The following is a 6,658-nucleotide window of genomic DNA, read 5'->3' as shown; positions in this document are numbered from 1 at the left end:
GAAATAGTTGAGTGAGACATCTACCACCCAGCATAATAAGGAGCATTCCCTTCCAGGTTTGAATACCTTGGTTCTATGAGACACTTTAACATTACAGACTGAAATTTGAGGTAAGTTTTACTGTTTATTTCCCCTTTGTCAAGACTGAACGCAGAAGAACATGGGGGGCTGGGGCACTGTAAATAAATTGCACTGGAGTAAGCTTTTACATAGGACTCGCCAATACATGGCTTGATGGACTTTGGAAATTTTGAAATGAGGGGGCTACATGGCTCTAAGCTCCCGACATTTTCCCCGGATGTGTGAAACACGGGGAACCATGCCGATACACGGCAATATTTACTCAGTTTCCAATATGGGGTAAAACATACCAAAATGCTGATATGTATTTACATGTTCCAAGATGGCGCGACCCAAATAGCAATGGAGTCCGTCAACCATGTTCATGATTGTCTGTAGCTATATCCCAGGCCAATCCTCACAATGTAATTGACACTGACGAAGGCGTAATGCTGAAACGCGTCTGTTACACCTTTGTGAATAAACCTATGGTGTGAGCACTGCAAAAACCTTGGTTCCACGAGTGCGGTTCTTTGGAAAAACGAGTTCTGAAGCCGAGCAGAATATATATATAAATATATATGTATATATACACTTTTTTTTATTTCATTAAAACATTTAGGGCCCGATGTAGGTAATCATCATTTACCGACTCTAAAATACCGAATTTTGCAGATTCGGTATTCTAGATTCGGTAAATGAGATGTAGCTTAAAAATTCGGTATTTTTTACCTTGAGGCTCATAGGAATCAATGTCAATTACCAAATCAGTAATGACTGATTCGGTAAAAATACAGAATTATCAAGGGGGTTGCACCCCTGATTTTGGCTTGTGTGCCATGTGGCACACATACATGCCCTAAGGACATGTATGTGTGTCACATGGCACAAGTGTACATGCACAGATGTGTATGTACACAGGTATTCGTTATTTTCCACCAAATAGTATTTGGTGGTAAATAACAAATCGGTAATGGCCTGTGGCACTGTTTAAAGTGCCACCTACATCTGGATTTACCGATTCGGTAAATTTACCGATTCAGTATTTTACCGAATCGGTAAATTTACCGAATCAGTAAAATTAAGGCCACCTACATGTCAAAACCCAAATACCGGTCGGTAACGGCCGAAATTGGCCGTTACCGACTGATATTTGCCGTCCTACATCAGGCCCTTATTCTTTTAAATTGCATTATTTATATTAATTTTATTTATTTTATTGTATTACCCTTTACACCCTAAAAACTAATCCCACCCTGCTCCCTTTAAATACCCCTGCACCCCATAATCATAACCCACCCTTACTCCTTAAAAATACCCTAACACCCTTAAACACTAACACATCTTAACCCCATAAATATACCCTGTACCCCAAAACCCAAACCTATCCCTAAACCCTAAAAATACCCCTGTACCCCAAAACCCAATCCTAGCCCTGAACCCTATAAATACCCCTGTACCTCAAAACCCAAACCTACCCCTGAACCCTAAAAATATCCCTGTACCCCAAAACCCAAACCTAGACCTGAACCCTAAAAATACCCCTGTACCCCAAAACCCAAACCTACTCCTGAACCCTAAAATACACCTGTACCCCAAAACCCAAACCTAGCCCTGAACCCTAAAATACCCCTGTACCCCAAAACCCAAAGCTACTACTGAACCCTAAAAATACCCCTGTACCCCAAAACCCAAACCTAGCCCTGAACCCTAAAAATAACCCTGTACCCCAAAACCCACACCTACCCCTGAACCCTAAAATACCCCTGTACCCCAAAACCCAAACCTAGCCCTGAACCCTAAAAATACCCCTTTACCCCAAAACCCAAACCTAGCCCTAAACCCTTAAAATACCCTTGTACCCCAAAACCCAAACCTACCCCTGAACCCTAAAAAAACCCCTATACCCAAAACCCAAACCTAGCCCTGAACGCTAAAAATACCCTTGTACCCTAAAACCCATACCTATCCCTAAACCCTAAAACTACCCCTGTACCCCATAACCCAAAACTATAGCTGAACACTTAAAATACCCAAACACCCCAAAACATATACCTCAGTACCCCAAAATATATACCCCTATACCCATACTTACCTTATCCAAACATTAAAAAAAAACATGCTTTTACCATTCATACATTTACAACGAATTTCGTTGTAAATGTATGCGTGGTAAAAGCATATAAAATGTAATGCCATGCGTTGCGGAGTCATGGTACTTTCGTAGTGAAAGTATGCGGAGTGATGGTTTGCGGAAAGAAAGTTGCGGAATAATGGGTGTTTACCCTCCCCTGGTAAGCACATTGGTGGCACGGCGGCCCACATCTCCAGCAACATACTCATATTTTTTCATCACCCATTTGAAAAATGCACAGGTCTCTCTCATTGATGGCCAGCACCGACATACACTTTTAGACACACCTGCCACCACAATTTCTAGATTTGCGAACTTTAGAACTGGGGAGCTACGTTTGAATCTCGGCATCAGCTCAACATCCTGTGATTCCAGGCAAATCGCTTTGTCTCCCCGTGCCTACCACAAATGAATGTGTTCTTCTGTAATTTAAATTGTGCTCATGCCATGTTGTCGAGTTTGCGCTATATAATATTGCAAGGAAAAATAAAGTAGGGAAACTCGAGTTCACACACTTCTGAACGCGCACTCTTAAGTGCATCAGCAGTGCACTGTAAATCGGAACGTTCCACAGGCATGTCACAGATAAGAAATGCTATCAAAACGAAATCCTACAAAACAATATACTACTGGCCGGCAGCAATTCATACCCGGACAACGTCGGGACGGGTTGCTAGTATATATATAAAAGCACCTTTTTCTTCTTCTCAAAAAGATAAATCTCTCTCTCTCTCTTTCTCTTTCTCTTTCTCTTTCTCTTTCTCTCTCTCTCTCTATATATATATTTAAACTAGCAGCCCGTCCCGACCTTGTCCGGGAGCAATCAGGCTTCCCCGACCCCCGCCCGCCCCGACATTGTGCAGCAGCCCGGCACCCCCGCCCGCCCGACTTTGTCAAGCAGCCCGGGCCCCCACTCGCCCCGTCCCCCGCCTGCCCGAAGCCTTACCTCAGCCGCCACTCCTCCCCCGTGCTCCTCATTTCACCGCACATTGTGCAGCAGCCCGGCCCCCCGCCCGCCCCGACATTGTCAAGCAGCCTGTGCCCCCGCCCGCCCCGTCCCCCGCCTGCCCCGACCCCCGCCTTGCCCGACCCCCGCCTGCTCGGAGCCTTAACTCAGCCGCCGCTCCTCCCCCGCGCTCCTCATTGCACCGCTCCGCCGTTCCTCGCCGCTTACCGCTCCTCCCACCTATCCGCCGGTCCTCACCGCCATTCCGGCGTTCGTCACCGCTCCTCCCCCGCGTTCCTGTACGCCGCTCCTCCCCGCGCTCCCGACCTCAGCACGCAGGTCGCGGCCGGCGCTACTTTGAAGGGACTACTTTTTTTTATGTTAATTTTTTAAATAACGCATATTTTTATACTTTATATAGCCTATGTCCATCTGCATACCCTGACAATTACAATGATGTATCGGGTGTGTGGATTGGTGCTGTGGTTTCCGAGTTTACCCGCCTCAAAGGTGCAAAGTTCTTCTTTTGTAATAGTAGTATAGATTTTGACATTTTTAAACTTGATAGCAGTGTCTGTGCATTAGTTGTACCACATTACTACCAGTTTAACACCCAAATATAGCAATAAGTTATAGAAAGGTGACCAGTTAATCTTTGCGAAGGTCTTTCCACCGCGCGGCAACATGTCGCTGTGCTTTTTCTAACTTTTCAACTGGGCTAGAAACTTTTTTGTTAAACTCTGCAGGAAATGAGGCAGATGATGGATGGATTATGTGGCAAATGCGGCAAATGTACAATTATGCGAAAAGCCCTGCAGCCCCACAGTCACATAACTCCAGTGGGCCTTCCTATAATTCATGAAAGGCAAAGGGGTGTAAGAAGGGGACTGCTCAGTGACCAAGATTCCCAGAGAGCAAGGCCACCTTGAATCTCCTCACTGCTTTGCAGGTTGCAACTACCTGCACTGTAGCATGCTTCTGATAAATGTGCGCACACTACTCTGGGTGCCTGGCGATAAATGTTGTCTGTTTGTGAGAGAAAACAATTGCATGCTTCCAGTGACGCATTCCTTTTACGGGTAAAAAGCAATTCACAGCGGTATCCAGCTGGCATGTCCTTGACCCTCCTTGTACATCCCAGCAGAGCCACGGAGGGGTTATCTTTCTGCCACCCAGTGCTTAATTTGTAAAATATTAAGTGCAGGTGCTCACATTTTGTAGGAGGTCACACCCATTGCCCCAGCTCCACCCACTTCCTCACTGGCACCACTCACTTACTCTATTGGCTCCACCCTGCACTCATACAGGAACACCGCTCACCCTGCACTCATACAGGAACACCACTCACTCTGCACTCATACAGGAACACCACTCACTCTGCACTCATACAGGAACACCACTCACTCTGCACTCATACAGGAACACCACTCACTCTGCACTCATACAGGAACACCACTCACTCTGCACTCATACAGGAACACCACTCACTCTGCACTCACACAGGAACACCACTCACCCTACACTCATACAGGAACACTGCTCACCCTGCACTCATATAGAAACACCACTCACCCTACACTCATACAGGAACACTGCGCAACCTACACTCATACAGGAACACTACTCACACTGGAACACCACTCACCCTGCACTCATACAGGAACACCACTCACTCTGCACTCACACAGGAACACCACTCACCCTACACTCATACAGGAACACTGCTCACCCTGCACTCATATAGGAACACCACTCACCCTACACTCATACAGGAACACTGCGCAACCTACACATACAGGAACACTACTCACACTGGAACAGCACTCACCCTGCACTCATACAGGCACACCGCTCACCCTGCACTCATACAGGCACACCGCTCACCCTGCACTCATACAGGCACACCGCTCACCCTGCACTCATACAGGCACACAGCTCACCCTGCAGTCATACAGGCACACAGCTCACCCTGCACTCATACAGGAACACCGCTCATCCTGCAGTCATACAGGAACACTGCTCACCCTGCACTCATACAGGCACATTTGCTTACCCTGCACTCATACAGGAACACTGCACAACCTACACTCCTACAGGAACACCACTCACCCTGCACTCACACTGGAACACCACTCACCCTGCACTTGTACAGGCACAATAAAACCAAGCACTTATGTCCATGGAAAAAGCTAAATATCAGAAATAATGTCCTTTAAAACAAAAATAAGCGTTGGAAAGACTTTTAAGCCACTTTCTAAGATTGGACTATTTCTGCCTTTTCCGTTTTCATATTGCTTTTCAAAAAATGTTTTGTCTAAACAGAAGCGTTCAGGTCTTACAAACAATATGCTGCTAAGGCCGCTTGTGGAGAGCAGGACACCACGTTAGGATGACAACACTCTGAAAGATGAAAACTGACCCCACAATTCCCAGTGCTTTTAGGTGACCTCTAGACGCCATAACGCACTAAAGAAAACAACCTGTTGAAAATAAAATGTAAACGTTTGTACAAAAACGCGGTCATGGAGATCAGATGCAGTCAGTGCATGTGCATAACAAAGGGGGTTCTAATCAATTTAAATTTGCTACTTCCACCAGAGTAAGAACTGGCCCGGGCATGATTAAAATGTGTAGCTCAGCAGTGGCTGCATAGGAGGGGGCCCCCGCCGGTGTATGCTTGTGGGAAATAGTCCGTGGGGAGTTCAGCTGATCCGACGGGCGGGATAGTTTTAAAAATGTTTCAGAGAGATGTATTATTTTGTTCCGTGTACACAGCCTTGCTCAGCACTCAGGGTTAATAACTTTCCACATTTAGTTGCCACTCTCGCTACCAATTTTGCATGTATGCACGTGCTAACCTTAGTGCCCCGTCACCGAATAAATCACTTACTTGTCACTGTCGGAGACTATGCCGGTCCCGTGACTGCTGCTATGGTGCACTCTGCAGCCTGTTCTTCATCCAGGCTCTGTTGGCACTCTCGTCCCGGCGGTCCAGCAGCTGGCGGAAATTTAGACATGCTGGCAGGGGCACGTACCTGCCGCTTCTGGAACCCCAACTGCAGGTCACTCACCTTCCTGGACGCCGCTCCTCCCCACGCTCCTGACGTCAACACGCAGGTCACGGCCGGCTCTACTTCCAAGGGACTACTTTTTTTTTAATGTTAACTTTTTAAATAACGAATATTTTTATACTTTATATAGCCTATGTCCTTCTGCTTGCCCTGAGGTTTTCTAAGATGTCTTGGGTGTTCAGATTGGTGGTGTAGTTTTCGAGTTTACCTTGCCAAAAGGTGCAAGTTCTCTCTTTATAATAGTAGTATAGATATATATATATGCACATATGCATCTTCAACGGCACATGGCCTGCAGCCAGGTGTGACCTTTTGCACGGAGTGCATTACTGGCAGTATTACATAGATTTAACGTGACCATCGGTTGTTTTTGCTTCGAACGCAGACTGCTGAGGGCGGCAGATTCCATTCTGCAATGCTCTGCGCTCGAAAGTAATCCCCTCATTA

This window comes from Lissotriton vulgaris, chromosome 10 (assembly GCF_964263255.1).
Source record: "Lissotriton vulgaris chromosome 10, aLisVul1.2, whole genome shotgun sequence".
Taxonomy (NCBI): domain Eukaryota; kingdom Metazoa; phylum Chordata; class Amphibia; order Caudata; family Salamandridae; genus Lissotriton; species Lissotriton vulgaris.
Note: the sequence above shows the minus strand (reverse complement) of the source record.